Below are 16,203 nucleotides of genomic sequence, written 5' to 3' on the forward strand. Positions count from 1 at the left end.
TGTCATTGGACATTTAGGTTGTTTCCATGTCCTGCCTGTTGTAAATAGTACAGCAATGAACATTGGGGTACATGTGTCCTTTCGAATTATGGTTTTCTCAGGGTATACACCCAGTAGTGAGATTGCTGGGTCAAATGGTATTTCTATTTTTAGTTTTTTAAGGAACCTCCATACTGTTCTCCATAGTGGCTGTATCAATTTACATTCCCACTAACAGTGCAAGCGGGTTCCTTTTTTTCCACACCCCCTCCAGCATTTATTGTTTGTAGATTTTTTGATGATGGCCATTCTGACCAGTGTGAGGTGATACCTCATTGTAGTTTTGATTTGCATTTCTCTAATAATTAGTGATGTTGAGCATCCTTTCATGTGCTTTTGACCATATGTATGTCTTTTTTGGTGAAATGTCTATTTAGGTCTTACACCCATTTTTTAATTGGGTTGTTTTTTTTTTTTTTGATATTGAGCTCCATGAGCTGTTTATATATTTTGGAGATTAATCCTTTGTGCATTGCTTCACTTGTAAATATTTTCTCCCATTCTGAGGGTTGTCTTTTTGTCTTGTTTATGGTTTCCTTTGCTGTGCAAAAGCTTTTAAGTTTAATTTGGTCTGATTTTTTTTTTTTTTTTTTTTTTTTTGCATTTTCATTGCTCTAAGAGGTGGGTCAAAAAAAATCTTGCTGTGGTTTATGTAAAAGTGTGTTTTCCTCTAAGGGTTTTATAGTGTCCAGTCTTACATTTAAGTATTTAATCCATTTGGAGTTTTTTTTTGTGTATGGTGTTAGGGAGTGTTCTAATTTCATTCTTTTACATGTAGCTGTCCAGTTTTCCCAGCACCACTTATCGAACAGGCTTTTTTCCATCGAATGTTCTTGCTTCCTTTGTCATACATCAGGTGACCATAGGTGCGTGGGTTTATCTCTGAGCTTTCTATCCTGCACCATTGATATATATTTCTGTTTTTGTGCCAGTATCATACTGTCTTGATAACTGTAGCTTTGTAGTATAGTTTGAAGTCAGGGAGCCTGATTCCTCCAGCTCGGTTTTTCTTTCCAAAGATTGCTTTGGCTATTAGGAGTCTTTCGTGTTTCCATACAAATTGTAAAATTTTTTTCTCTAATTCTGTGAAGAATGCCATTGGTAGTTTAATAGGGATTGCATTGAATCTGTAGATTGCTTTGGGTAGTATAGTCATTTTCACAATATTGATTCTTCCAATCCAAGAACATGGCATATTTCTCAATGTGTTTATGTCATCTTTGATTTTTTTCATCAGTGTTTTATACTTTTCTGAGTACAAGTATTTTTCCTCCTTAAGTAGGTTTATTTCTAGGTATTCTATTCCTTTTGTTGCAATGATAAATGGGATTGTTTCCATAATTTCTCTTTCAGATCATCTGCAAGCAGTGGCAGTTTTACTTCTTTCCAATTTGGATTCCTTTTTTTTCTTTTTCTTCTCTGATTGCCATGGCTAAGACTTCCAAAACTATGTTGAATAAGAGTGGCAGGAGTGGACATCCTTGTCTTCTTTCTGATCTTAGTGAACATGCTTTCAGTTTTTCACAATTGAGTATGATGTTTGCTGTGGGTTTGTCATATATGGCCTTTATTATGTTGAGGTAGGTTCTCTATATGCCCATTTTCTGGAGAGTTTTTATCATAAATGGCTGTTGAATATTGTCAAAAGATTTTCTGCATCTACTGAGATTATCATATGGATTTTATTCCTTAATTTGTTAATATGGTTTGTCACATTGATTGATTTGCCTATATTGAAGAATCCTTGCATTCCTGGGATAAATCAACTTGATCATGGTGTATGATCCTTTGGATGTGTTGTTGGATTGTTTGCTAGTATTTTGTTGAGGATATTTACATCTATGTTCATCAGTGATATTGGTCTGTGATTTTCTTTTTTTGTGATACTGTTGTCTGGTTTTGGTGTCAGAGTGATGGTGGCTTTGTAGAAAGTATTTGAGAGTGTTCTTCCCTCTGCAATTTTTTGGAAGAGTTTGAGAAGTTTAGGTGTTAGCTTTTCTCTAAATGTTTGATAGAATTTGCCTGTGAATCCATCTGGTCCTGGACTTTTGTTTGTTGGAAGATTTTAAATTACAGTTTCAATTTCACTACTTGTGATATGTCTGTTTATATTTTCCAATTCTTCCTGGTTCAGTCTTGGAAAGTTGTACCATTCCAAGAATTTTTCCATTTCTTCCTTGTTGTCCATTTTATTGGCATATAGTTGTTTGTAGTATTCTCTAATGATCCTTTTTATTTCTGTGGTGTCGGTTTTGATTTCTCCTTTTTCGTTTCTAATTTTATTGATTTGCATCCTCTCTGTTTTTTTTTTCTTGATGAGTCTGTCTAAAGGTTTATCAATTGTGTTTATCTTCTGAAAGAAACAACTTTTAGTTTTATTGACCTTTGTTACTGTTTTCTTCATTTCTATTTCATTTATTTCTGCTCTGATCTTTATGATTTCTTTCCTTCTACTTACTTTGGGTTTTCTTTGTTCTTCTTTCTCTAGTTGCTTTAGGTGTAAAGCTAGATTGCTTATTTGAAATTTTTCTTGTTTCTTGAGGTGAGATTGAATTGCTATAAACTTCCCTGTTAGAACTGCTTTTGTTGTGTCCCATAGGTTTTGGGTCATCGTGTTTTCATTGTCATTTTTTTCTATGTATTTTAAAAATTTCTTCTTTGATTTCTTCAGTGATCTGTTGGTTATTTAGTAGCACACTGTTTAACCTTCATGTATTTGTGTTTTTTAAAGTTTTTTTTCCCTGTAATTGATTTCCAATCTCATAGCATTGTGGTCAGAAAAGATGTTTGATATGATTTCAAATTTCTTAAATTTTCTGAGTCTTGATTTGTGACCCAAGATGTGATCTATACCAGAGAATGTTCTGTATGCACTTGAGAAGAAAGTTTATTCTAACACTTTCAGGTGGAATGTCCTATTAATATCAATTAAGTCTATCTCATCTACTGTGTCATTTAAAGCTTGCATTTCCTTATTTATTTTCTGTTTGGATGATCTGTCCATTTGTGTAAGTGGAGTGTTAAAGTCCCCTACTATTATTCTCTTACTGCTGATTTCTCCTTTTATGGTTTTTAGCATTTGCCATATGTATTGAGATGCTCCTATGTTGGGTGCATAAATATTTATAATTGTTATATCTTCTTCTTGGATTGATCCCTTGATCATTTTGTAGTGTCCTTCCTTATCTCTTGTAACAGTCTTCATTTTAAAGTCTATTTGATCTGATACAAGTATTGCTACTCTAGCTTTCTTTTGATTTCCATTTGCATGGAATATCTTTTTCCATCCCTTCACTTTCAGTCTGTATGTGTCTCTAGGTCTGAAGTGGGTCTCTTGTAGACAGCCTATATATACATCTTGTTTTTGTATCCATTCAGCCAGTCTGTGTCTTTTGATTGGAGCATTTAATCCATTTATATCCAAGGTTATTATTGATATGTATGTTCCTATTACCATTTTCTTAATTGTTTTGGGTTTGTTTTGTGGGTCTTTTTCTTCTCTTGTTTTTCATGCCTAGAGAAGTTCCTTTAGCATTTGTTGTAAAGCTGGTTTGGTGGTGCTGATTTCTCTTAGCTTTTGCTTGTCTGTGAAGCTTTTGATTTCTCAGTCTAATCTGAATGACATCCTTGCTGGGTAGAGTAATCCTGGTTGTAGGTTTTGTTCTTTCATCCCTTTAAGTATATCCTTCCATTTCCTTCTGGCCTGCAGAGTTTCTGCTGAAAAATCAGCTGATAACCTTGTAGGGATTCCTTTGCATTTTATTTTTTGCTTATCACTTGCAGCTTTTAATATTATTCTTTGAATTTAGTTTTTGTTAGTTTGATTAATATGTGTTTTGTTGTGTTTCTCCTAGGGTTTATCCTGTATGGGACTCTCTGTGCTTCCTGGACTTGAGTTGCTATTTCCTTTCTCATATTAGGGAAGTTTTCCACTATATCTCTTCAAATATTTTCTCAGATCCTTTCTTTTTCTCTTCTTCTTCTGGGACCCCTATAATTCGAATGTTGGTGCATTTAGTGTTGTCCCAGTGTTCTCTGACATTGTCTTCAATTCTTTTCATTCTTTTTTCTTCATTCTGCTCCTTGACCATTATTTCCACCATTCTGTCTTCCAGCTCACTTATTTGTTTTTCTGCCTCAGCTATTTTGTCATTGATTCCTTTTTTAGTGTATTTTTCATTTCAGTTACTGTGTTGTTCATCTCTGTTTGTTTTTTCTTTAGTTCTTCTAGATCTTTCTTAATAATTTCTTGTATTTTCTCATTCTGTGCCTCTATTCTATTTCCGAGATTCTGGATCATCTTTACTATCATTACTCTGAATTCTTTTTCAGGTAGACTGCCTATTTCCTCTTCATTTGTTTGGTCTTGAAGGTGTCTACCTTTCTCCTTCATCTGTGACATATTTTTTTCTCTCTTTTTTTTTTTTGATGGGTGGGATTGTGTTCCTTTCTTACTTGTTTTTTGGCATGAGGCTTCCAACACTGGAGTTTGTAGGCTGTTGGGTACACCTGGGTCTTGGTGCTGAGTTGAGGACCTCCATGAGACCTCACTCTGATGAATATTCCCTTGAGTCTGAGGTTCTCTGTTAGTACAGTGGTTCAGACTCAGAGCTTCCACTGCAGGAGCTCTGGCTGAATCCCCAGCTTGTGAACAAAGATCCTGCATGTCATGCAGGGAGGGAAAAAAAGAAAAAAGAAAAAAAGGAGCAGAACAATAACAAAGAGTGAAAAATAAAATAAGATTAGAAAACTAGGAGATATGTTAGAAAGAATAAAAAAGTAAAAATATAGATGAAAGAACAACCAGAAGGTAAAACAGAACCACTATAGTAAAAAAGAGGAGAAAAAAAAAAAGCTGGAAATGGCCTTGGCTGTGGGGGGGTGGGGCTTAGGCAGCGACAGGGTATAGGTGGTGGGTAGGGCCTATGCTTAGGACTCACAGGGCTGGAAATGGCCCGTGGGGGGAGGCGTCTTAGGCTCAATGCCACAGGGTGGCCCAGGAGTGCCTCTTGCCTTGGAGGGCAGTGGACCAGGTCTGGGATCCCAACAGCTTCACTTGGCTTGAGTGGGCAAGGGAAACTCGAGGCACATTCCTCCCAATCTTCTGATCAAGGAGGGTCCTTCTGCATTGGCCTCTCTTCTTCTTACCCCCTTCCCTCCTTCTTATGCCCCTAGGACCCACGTGGCCACAGGGGGCCCCAGAAGGCAGGGGACCAAACCTGGAAGCTCAACAGGCTTCCCAGGGCCAAGTGGGTGGGAGAAATGCCTGATGCACTTTCTCTGATCCCCCGGCCCTGGAAGGCCACCCCTGTCTGCCTCACCTCCTCTTCTCCCCTCCTCCCTTCCTCCCACACCCCTAGGATCCACGAGGCTGGATCCTGGAGTGGACCCTGGAGATTCAAGGACCAGGCCTGGGAGTCCAGCAGGCTTCCTGGGATCTGAGTTGGCAGGGGAAACGCCCTCCATGCCTCCCCTGATCCTGTGGTTCTGGAAGGCCCTGCCCGCCCACCTTTTCTCCTCCCTGCTGCCCTCCTACAACCCTAGGACCTCAGAGGGGTCCTCAGAGGGTGGAGGACCCACCCTGAGAGTCCTGCAGGTTTCCCAGGGCCTGATTGGGTGGCAGAAATGCTAGGCACACTTCCCCCGATACTCAGGTGTCCCTACAGGCATGGGAACGCCTACTCCCTCCCAGCCACCCATCAGGGGCACCAGTCCTGTCTGGTCTCCACTTCTCCTCCCCCCTCACTCCACCTACGTCTTACCTGATCACTCGGGGGTTCCTCCCGTCTACTTGGGTGTCAAGGTCCCCCACCAGCATCTGGCAGGTGCCCTAGTTTTAGGGAGATGTGAATTCTGCCTCCTCCCCCTCCAGCATATTGACTCTGCCCCTCCACATACTTGATTCTTTAAACAGTATTCTTTCACCATATCTCACTTTTGTACTTTAACCCAAATGAATAGGGTTTTTGTTGCTGTTGTTTAGTTTTTCTATCAATTAATAAACTTCCTTTTTTAAAGAATTTTTAGATTCATAGGAAAATTAAGCAGAAGGTACACAGTTTTTTTTTTTAATATAACTCCTGTCTTTACACACACATGACCCCCCCACCAGAGTCATACATTGGTTACAATTGATGAGCCTAGAATGACACATCATAATTATCCAAAGTCCTCAGTTTACACTAGGGTTCATTCTTGGTGTTTTACAGTCTATGGGTTTTGACAAATATATAATGACATGTAACCACCTTTCTAGTATCATACAGAATAGTTTCATTGCTCTAAAATTCCTCTATGTTAACCAATCATCCCTCTCTCCTCCCTAACCCCTAGCAACTACTGATCTTTTTACTGTCTCCATAGGTTTGCCTATTTCAGAATCTAACATGGTTGGGATAATACAGTATGTAGCCTTTTCAAAGTGGTTTCTTTCACATATTTCTATACATTTAAATTTCCTTCATGTTTTTATAGCTTGAGAGCTCATTTATTTTTAGTGCTGAATAATATTCCATTTTCTGGATGTACCACAGTTTATCTATTCACGAACTGACAGATATATTGGTGTCTTCCAATTTTTGTCAGTTATTAATAAAGCTGCTATAAATATCCATATGCAGGTTTTGTGTGGACATAATTTTCAATTCATTTGGGTAAATACCAAGGAAAATGATTGGTGGATCATATGGTAAGAGTCTATTTTTGTAAGAAATTATCAAACTGTCTTACAAAGTAGCTGCACCATTTTGATCTCCACGAGCAATGAATGCAAGTTCTTGCTCCACATCCTCATCAGCATGTGCTGTTCTCAGTGTTTTACATTTTAGCCATGCTAACGTGTGTAGTGTTATCCCATTTTAAATTGCAATTTCCTAATGGCATATAATGGTGAACATCTTTTCATGTGCATAATTTCTATTCGAATATATTCTTTGATGAGATGTCTGTTCAGGTTTTGGCTTATTTTTTAATTGCGTTGTTTGTTTTCTTAGAGTTGATGAGTTCTTTGTATATTTTAGATAACAACACTTTATCAGATGTATCTTTTCCAAATATTTTCTGTTAATCTATGACATTGTCTATCACAAAGCATAAGTGTTTAATTTAAATCAAATCCAGCTTATCATTTGTTTCTTTCATGTATCATGTGCCAGTCTTATATCTAAAATTTCTTTGCCATACCCAAGGTCCTCTATGTTTGTCCCTATGTTATCTTCTAGGAGTTTTATTGTTTTTCATTTTACATTTAGCTCTTCTGATCCATTTTAAGTTAATTTGTGTGAAGGTCTGTGTCTAGGTTCATTTTTTTTTTGCATGTGCATATCCAGATGTTCCAGCACCATTTGTTGAAAAGACTATCTTAGCTCCATTGTTATGCCTTTGATTCTTTGTAAAAGATGAGCTGACTATATTTATAGGGTTTATTTCTTGGTTATCTATTCTGTTCTTTAGATCTGTCTTTTTTTTTTTTTTTGGCCAATATCAACAATCCTGCATTGTTGTTTTATAGTAAGTCAAGTAATGTTAGTTCTCCAATTTTACTCATCTACTTCAATATTGTGTTGGCCATTTTGGGTCTTTTGCCTTTCTGTGTAATCTTTAGATAAGTTAATTGATATCCACAAAGTAACTTACTCAAATTTTGATTGGGATATCATTGAATCTATACATCAAGTTGGAGTAATAAGGTAAAAATAAATTTCTGTAAGAACAACTATCATTTGAGTTTTGGGAAGTAAGCCATATTGATACGTGAATATTTTTTAACAATTAGATATACAAAAAGTAAATGTCTTTAAAAAGAAAGATGTTGGAACAGGGTTCAAGATGGTGTCTTAGGAAGATCCTGAACTCACCTCCTGGTATGGACGCAACAACTATACTACTACATTTGGACTAATTCTCCCTGAAAGGGACCTGAAAACTGGCTAAACAGAGTGTTCACAACAAAGGGAAAAAGGACAGTATCTGGGTGGGTAAGAGAGGCAGAGAGATGGACTTACTTACCAAGGGAAAAAAGCACACTCCATCCATGACAACCATCAGATGGGAGGGATTACAAAGGTCCAGTTATTTTCCCTGGGGAGCAGGTAATTTGACCTCAACATTGGGCACCCCAACTCTGGGTCCTGTACAGGAGAGATGACACCTACCCAAAAAACACCTGACTTTTAAAGCCAACAAGGAATATATTCAGAAAAACTATAGAGTTTCAGGGAACAAAAATCCCACTTTTAATATACCCATGTGCAGACTCGACCCAAAAAACAGCACAAAACACCAAATTGAAAAGCACATGGACCGCAGATGAGTGGGGACCCACTTATTAATCTTGAAACAAGTGCTGGAGAGACAGGGACCAGTAGGGACAGTCCCTGGGGACAGAGACACTCCATGTCAAGAGTCAGTTTTGCAATTTTGGTTACCTTGCTGATATCAGCACCAGCAAGTGCCATTTGGAATTTCTTCTGTAGCCTGTTAGCACCAGTGGATGTACCCCACTGGGAGCTCTGAGCAACCTTGAGCCTCAACCAGTCCTCACAGCTGACTGGACAATTAACCCCACATGCCACCATGCACCAGCAGCCATGGTCAGACTCTGCAGCCATTCCAGGAGCCTGCCCTTCTTACCGATGCTCCACAGAAACAGCCACAACCCAACCCACCACAATAGAAGGTCACATGCAACCCATATAGGGAAAATCCCTTGAGCTCCTGGCTTTGGTAGCCAGCTGAGATTGTGTTTCTGAGCCCCACAGGGCATCTCCTATATAAGATCACTGTTTCAAAACTGGGAGAGATAGCTGTTATTTAATATATAGAAACAAACACAGAGAATTAGGCAAAATGAGGAGACACAGGAATATGTTCCAATCAAAAGAACATGACAAAACTTCGGAGGAATAGCTGAAAGAAATAGAGGTAAACAATCTACCTGATAAAGAGTTTGCAATAATGTTAATAAAGATGTTAACCAAACTCAGAAGAATAATGGACACAGTGAGAACATCAAAGATATAGGAAATATAAGTACAAAACAGAAGTTATAACTGAACTGAAAAGTACACTAAAAGGGTTCAACAACAGATTAGATGAGGTAGAAAACAAATAAGTGAGCATGAATGCAAAGCAATGGAACTCAAAAAGAGCAGCAAAATGAAAATAAAAATTTAAAAAGTGAAGGTACCTTAAGGTACTTTTGAGACAACATCAAGTGGAATAACATTCAATTTACAGGTGTCCTAGAAGGTGAAGAGAGAGAGAAAGTGTCATAAAAAATGTTTGAAGAAATAGTGGTTGAAAACGTTCCTAATATGGGGAAGGAAACAGACATCCAGCTCCAGGAAGCCCAGATAGTTCTGATTAAGATGAACCCAGAGAGACACACACCAAGATACATTATAATTAAAATGGTAAAAGTTAAAGATAAAGAGAGAATCCTAAAAGCAGCAAGAGAAAAACAACTTGGGAAACCCCAAAAGGCTATCAGCCTTTTTCATCAGAAAGTTTATGAGTCAGAAGGAAGTGACATGATATATTCAAAGTGCTAAAAGGAAAAAAACAAACAAACAATTTCCAACCAAGAATTCTCTAGCCAGCAAGGCTGTCATTCAGAGTTGAAGGAGAGATTAAGAGTTTCCCAGATAAACAAAAATTAAAGGAGTTTACCACCACTAAACCAGCCCTACAAGAAATGTTAAAGGAACTCCTTTAAGCTGAAAATAAACAGCAATAGTTAATAATAATAAAATATATGAAAGTAAAAATCCCACTGGAAAAGGTAAATATGTAATAAAGGTAGTAGCCAATCCCTTATAAAGCAAGCACGAAGGTTAAAAAACAAAAGTAATAAAATTAACTAAAATTACAATACTTAGTTAAGAGATACATAAAATAAAAAATATAAAATATTTCATCAAATGTATGAAATGAAGGGTGTCTAAAATGAAATCTTCAGAACATGTTCAAATTTAATTTGCTACCTATTTAAAGCAAACTTCTATTTACATAGAATGTTATATGTGAACATCATGGTAACCGCAATGAAAAAACTTATAGTAAATATACAAAAGAAAATGAGAAAGGAATATAAATATTACACTAAAAAAAAACAACTAAAATGCAAAAAAACAGAGAAAGAAAAGTAGGAAACAGAGAGGAAATACAAAAGCAGACAGAAAGTATTAACAAAATGGCAATAAATAGATACCCTATCAATAATTACTTTAAATGTAAATGGACAAAGTGCCCCAGTCAAAAGACATAGAGTGGCAGAATGGACAAAAAACAAACCCCATCTACGTGCTGCCTATAATAGACTCACTTCAAAAGTAAGGATACACACAGTCTAGGTATTTCATGCAAATCGAAATGAAAAGAAAGATGGAGTAGCTATACTAATATCAGACAAAATAGACGTTAAAACAAACACTGCAATAAAAGACAAAGAAGGGAATTGCATAATGATAAAAGGGTCAATTCAAGAAGAAAATATGACTTTTACAAATGCACCCAACATAGGAGCACCAAGGTGTATAAAGACATGTTAAGGGATTTAAAGGGTGAAATTGAAAACAACACAATAATAGTAGGGAACTTTAAAACCTCACTTATATCAATGGATAGATCATTAAATAGAAATTTCATAAAGAAACTTTAGATATAAACACCATGTTAGATCAGATATTTAGAATTAATAGACATATAGAGAACATTCCATCTGAAGGCATCAGAATACACATTCTTTTCAAGTGCTCATGGATCATTCTCCAGTAGAGATCACATGTTAGGTCATAAAACAAGTCTCAGTAAACTCAAGAAGACTGAAATCATATCAAGCATCTTCATCAACTACAATGGTATGAAGCTATAAATCAATCACAAGAAAAAGCAACAAAAATGTGGAGATTAAACATGTTACTGAACAACCAATGTGTCATCCAAAAAAAATCAGAGACAAAACAAAAACACCTAGAGGGAAATAAAAACAGAAATACAACATATTAAAATCCATGAGATGCAGCAAAATTGAATCTGAGAGGGAAGTTTATAGCAAGACAGGCCTACATCAAGAAATAAGAAAAATCCCCCAAAGAAGATTTAACTTTACACCTAAAGGAGCTAGAAAAGAACTACAAACAAAACCAAAATTTAGTAGAATGAAGGAAACAATAAAAATCAAAGCATAAATATATAAAATGGAGACCAAAAAAGTAGTAGAAAAGATCAATAAAACTAAGAGCTGGTTCTTTGAAAAGATAAAACTGACAAGGCTTTAGTTAGACTAACCATGACAAAAGGAGAGAGGACCCAAATAAATAAAATCAGAAATGAAAGGGGAGAAATTACAACTATACCACAGAAATACAAAGAGTCTTAAGAGATAACTATGAACAATTAAACACCAACAAACTGGACAACAAAATTGGTATAGAGAGAAATACCACAACATAATAAAGGCTATATATGACAAACTCAGAGCTAACATCATATTCAGTGGTGAAAAGCTGGAATTTTTTCCTCTAAGGTCAGGAACAAGACAAGGATGTCCACACTCACCTGTTTTATTCAACATCGTAATAAAAGTCCTGGTTACCCCTGCCATCCTACATGGGCCACTGCACCTTCACACCCCCATACCAAGGAGATAAAGGCCAGCACATGTTGAGGAAAGAGGCAGAAAACATCCAAATTAAAAACAGCTTCTCAATTTCAGACAAGATGTAGAAGGACTTGAGCTATCCCCATCTCATGAAAACATCAAAATCACAATTAACTGCTGAACAACCATCAATAAAAAAGACTGGAACCAACCAAAATAGATATTTTATATCCAAAGACAAAGAAGAAGCCACAACGAGATGGTAGGAGGGGCGAATTGTCTATAAAATCAAATCCCATACCCACCAAGTGGGCAACCTACAAACTGGAAATAATGATATTGCAGAGGTTCTCCCACAGGAGTGAGAGTTCTAAACCCCACGACAGGCTCCCCAGACTGAGGGCCTGACATCTGGAGCAGGAGCCGTGAGAGCATTTGGGTTTGAAGGCCAGCAAGGCTTGAGTGCAGGAGCTCCACAGGACTGAGGGAAACAGAGACTCCACTCTTGGTGGGTTCACACAAGGTTTCATGTGCACTGGAACAAAGTACAAAACAGTGACTCCACAGGAGCCTGGGCTAAAATTACCAGTGGGTCTTGGAGTGTCTTTGGGGGGAACAGGGGTTGGCTCTGGCTCACTGTGGGGGCAAGGGCACAGGTGGTAGAGGCCCCAGGGAATAGTGATGGGCATGAGCTCTCCCAGAGGTAACTATTTTGGCACTGAGACGTGGCCCCACCCAAAGGACTTCAGGATCCAGTGCTGGGACACCACAGACCAAACAACCAGCAGGGTGGGAACCCAGTCCCAGTCATCAGCAGAAAAGCTACCTAAAGTCATATTGTGCTCACAGCAACCTCTAAACACACCCCTTGACATGGCCTACATACAGGAGGAATAAAAAACAGCTCCACACAAAAGTCAGCAGGCACTAGTCCTTCCCACCAAGAAGCATGCACAAGTTGCCGGACCAACCTCACCCACCAGGGGAAGACACCAGAAATAGGAACTACAACTTTGCAGCCTGTGGAAAGGAGACGACAAACACAGAAAATTAGACAAAATGAGATGGCAAAGAAATATGATCCAGACAAAGGAACAAGAAAAAAACCCAGAAGAAGAACTAAGTGAAGTGGACATAGGCAATCTACCTGAAAAAGAATTCAGAGTAATAATAGTAAAGATGATCCAAGATCTCAGAAAAAGAATGGAGCACAGACTGAGAAGGTACAAGAAATGTTTAACAAAGAGCTGGAAGACTTAAAAAACAAATCAACAGAGATGAAGAATACAATAACTGAAGTGGAAAATAAGCTAGAAGGAATCAGTAGCAGAATAAATAGGGCAGAAGAATGAATAAGTGAGCTGGAAGACAGAGTGGTGGAAATCACTGCCACAGAAGAGAATTAAGAAAAAAAAAGAATGAAAAGAAATGAGGATAATCTCAGAAATCTCTGGGACAACCTTAAACACACCAACATTCACATTATAGGGGTCCCAGAAGGAGAAGAAAGAAAGGGCCTGAGAAAAATACTTGAAGAGATCATAGCCTAAAATTTCCCTAACATGGGAAAGGAAACAGTCACTTAAGTCCAGGAAGCACAGAGAGTCCCATACAGGAGAAAACCAAGGAGAAACATGATATGGACATCATCAAAAAATCTAGGAACAATAAATGCTGGAGAGGGTGTGGAGAAAAGGGAACACTCTTGCACTGTTGGTGGGAATGTAAATTGATACAGCCACTATGGAGAACAGTATGGAGGTTCCTTAAAAAACTAAAAATAGAACTACCATACGACCCAGCAATCCCACTACTGGGCATATACCCTGAGAAAACCATAATTCAAAAAGAGTCATGTACCAAAATGTTCATTGCAGCTCTATTTACAATAGCCAGGACATGGAAGCAACCTAAGTGTCCATCATTGGATGAATGGATAAAGAAGATGTGCACATATATACAATGGAATATTACTCAGCCATAAAAAGAAATGAAATGGAGGTATCTGTAATGAGGTGGATGGAGTTAGAGTCTGTCATACAGAGTGAAGTAAGTCAGAAAGAGAAAAACAAATACAGTATGCTAACACATATATATGGAATCTAAGGAAAAAAAAAAAAAGGTCATGAAGAACCTAGTGGCAAGACGGGAATAAAGACACAGACCTACTAGAGAATGGACTTGAGGATATGGGGAGGGGGAAGGGTGAGATGTGACAGGGTGAGAGAGTGTCATGGACATATATACACTACCAAATGTACAATAGATAGCTAGTGGGAAGCAGCCGCATAGCACAGGGAGATCAGCTCGGTGCTTTGTGACCACCTAGAGGGGTGGGATAGGGAGGGTGGGAGGGAGGGAGATGCAAGAGGGAAGAGATATGGGAACATATGTATATGTATAACTGATTCACTTTGTTATAAAGCAGAAACTAACACACCATTGTAAAGCAATTATACTTCAATAAAGATGTTTTAAAAAAAAGAAACATAATTATCAAATTATCAAAAATTAAAAGCAAAGAGAAAATATTAAAAGCAACAAGGGAAAAGCAACAAATAACATCCAAGGGAAGCCCCATAAGGATAGTAACGGATTTTTCAGCAGAAACTCTGCAGGCCAGAAAGGAGTGACACGATATATTTCAAGCAATGAAAGGGAAAAACCTACAACCAAGAACACTCAACCCATAAGGCTCTCATTCAGATTCAATGGAGAAAACAAAAGCTTTACAGACAAGCAAAAACTAGGAGAATTCAACACTACCAAACCAGCTGTATCACAAATGTTAAAGGAACTTTGCTAGGCAGAAGGAAAAGGACACAACTAGAAACAAGAAAGCTCACCAGTAAAGGCAAACATGCAGTAAAGGTAGGAAATCAATCACATGCAAATTTGATATCAAAACCAGCAATCATGAGAAGGAGAGAGTAGAAACGTAGGATATTGGAAATGCATTTGAAATTAAGAGATGAGCAATTTAAAACAATGTATACGTGTGTATGTGTGTGTGTATATATATATATATATACACACACACACACACACACAGAGTGCTATAGCAAAACCTCATGGGAACCACAAACCAAAAATCAACAATAGATATGCACACAAAAAAAGAAACAGCAATCTAAACACAACACTAAAAATAGTACTCAAAACACAGGAGAAGAGAACAAAAGAGGAGGGAAGAAAAAAGACCTAAAAAACAAATCCAAAACAATTAACAGAATGGCAATAAGAACAGCCATATCAGTAATTACCTTAAATGTAAATGGATTAAATGTTCTAACCAAAAGACATAGACTGGCTGAATGTATACAAAAGCAAGACTCGTATACATACTATCTATAATAGACCCACTTCAGATCTAGGAACACATACAGACTGAAAGTGAGGGGATGGAAAAAGGTATTCCATGCAAATGGAAATCAAAAGAAAGCTGGAGTAGCAATAGCCATATCAAATAAAATAGACTTTAAAATAAAGACTGTTACAAGAGAAGAAGAAGAACACTATCTAATGATCAAGGGATCAATCCAAGAAGAAGATATAACAATTGTAAATATATATGCACCCAACATAAGAGCACCTCAATATTTAAGGCAAGTGCTAACTGCCATAAAAGGAGAAATTGACAATAACACAATAATAGTGGGGGACTTTAACACACCATTTACATCAATGGACAGATCATCCAGACAGAAAATCAATAAGAAAACACAGGCCTTAAAAGACATATGAGACCACATGGAATCAATTAATATTTATAGAACATTCCATCCAAAAGTAGCAGAATACAAATTCTTCTCAATAACTTAACCTCACATCTAAAGGAACTAGAGAAAGAAGAATAAAAAACCCAAAGTTAGTAGAAGGAGAGAAATTACAAAAATCACACCAGAAATAAATGAAATAGAAACGAAGAAAACAATAGCAAAAATCAATGAAACTAAAAGCTGGTTCTTTAAGAAAGTAAACAAAATTGATAAACTTTTAGCTAGACTCATCAGGAAAAAATGGGAAGGCTCAAATCAATAAAATTAGAAATGAAAAAACAGAAGTTATAATGGACATCACAGAAATACAAACGATCATGAGACTACTAGAAACAATTATCTGCCAACAAAGTGGACAACCTAGTAGAAGGAAGTAACACTACCAAACCCATTCTATGAGTCCACCTTCACCCTGATACCAAAACCAGACAAAGATACTACAAAAAAGCAAATTACAGTCCAATATCACTGATGAACAGAGAGTCAAAAATCCTCAACAAAATATTAACAATCTGAATCCAACAATACATTAAAAAAAATCATACACCATGATCAAGTGGGATTTATCCCAGCGATGCAAAGACTTTTCAATATCCACAAATCTATCAGTGTGGTACACCACATTAACAAATTGAAGAATAAAAACTAATAGAAGCAGGAAAAGGTTTTGACAAAATTCAACACCCAGTTATGATAAGAACGCTCCAGAAAGTGGTCAGAGAGGGAACAAACTTCAACATAATAAAGGCCATCTAGGAAAAACTTACAGCTAACATCATACTC

Source organism: Eubalaena glacialis, chromosome 10 (assembly GCF_028564815.1).
Source record: "Eubalaena glacialis isolate mEubGla1 chromosome 10, mEubGla1.1.hap2.+ XY, whole genome shotgun sequence".
Lineage (NCBI taxonomy): Eukaryota > Metazoa > Chordata > Mammalia > Artiodactyla > Balaenidae > Eubalaena > Eubalaena glacialis.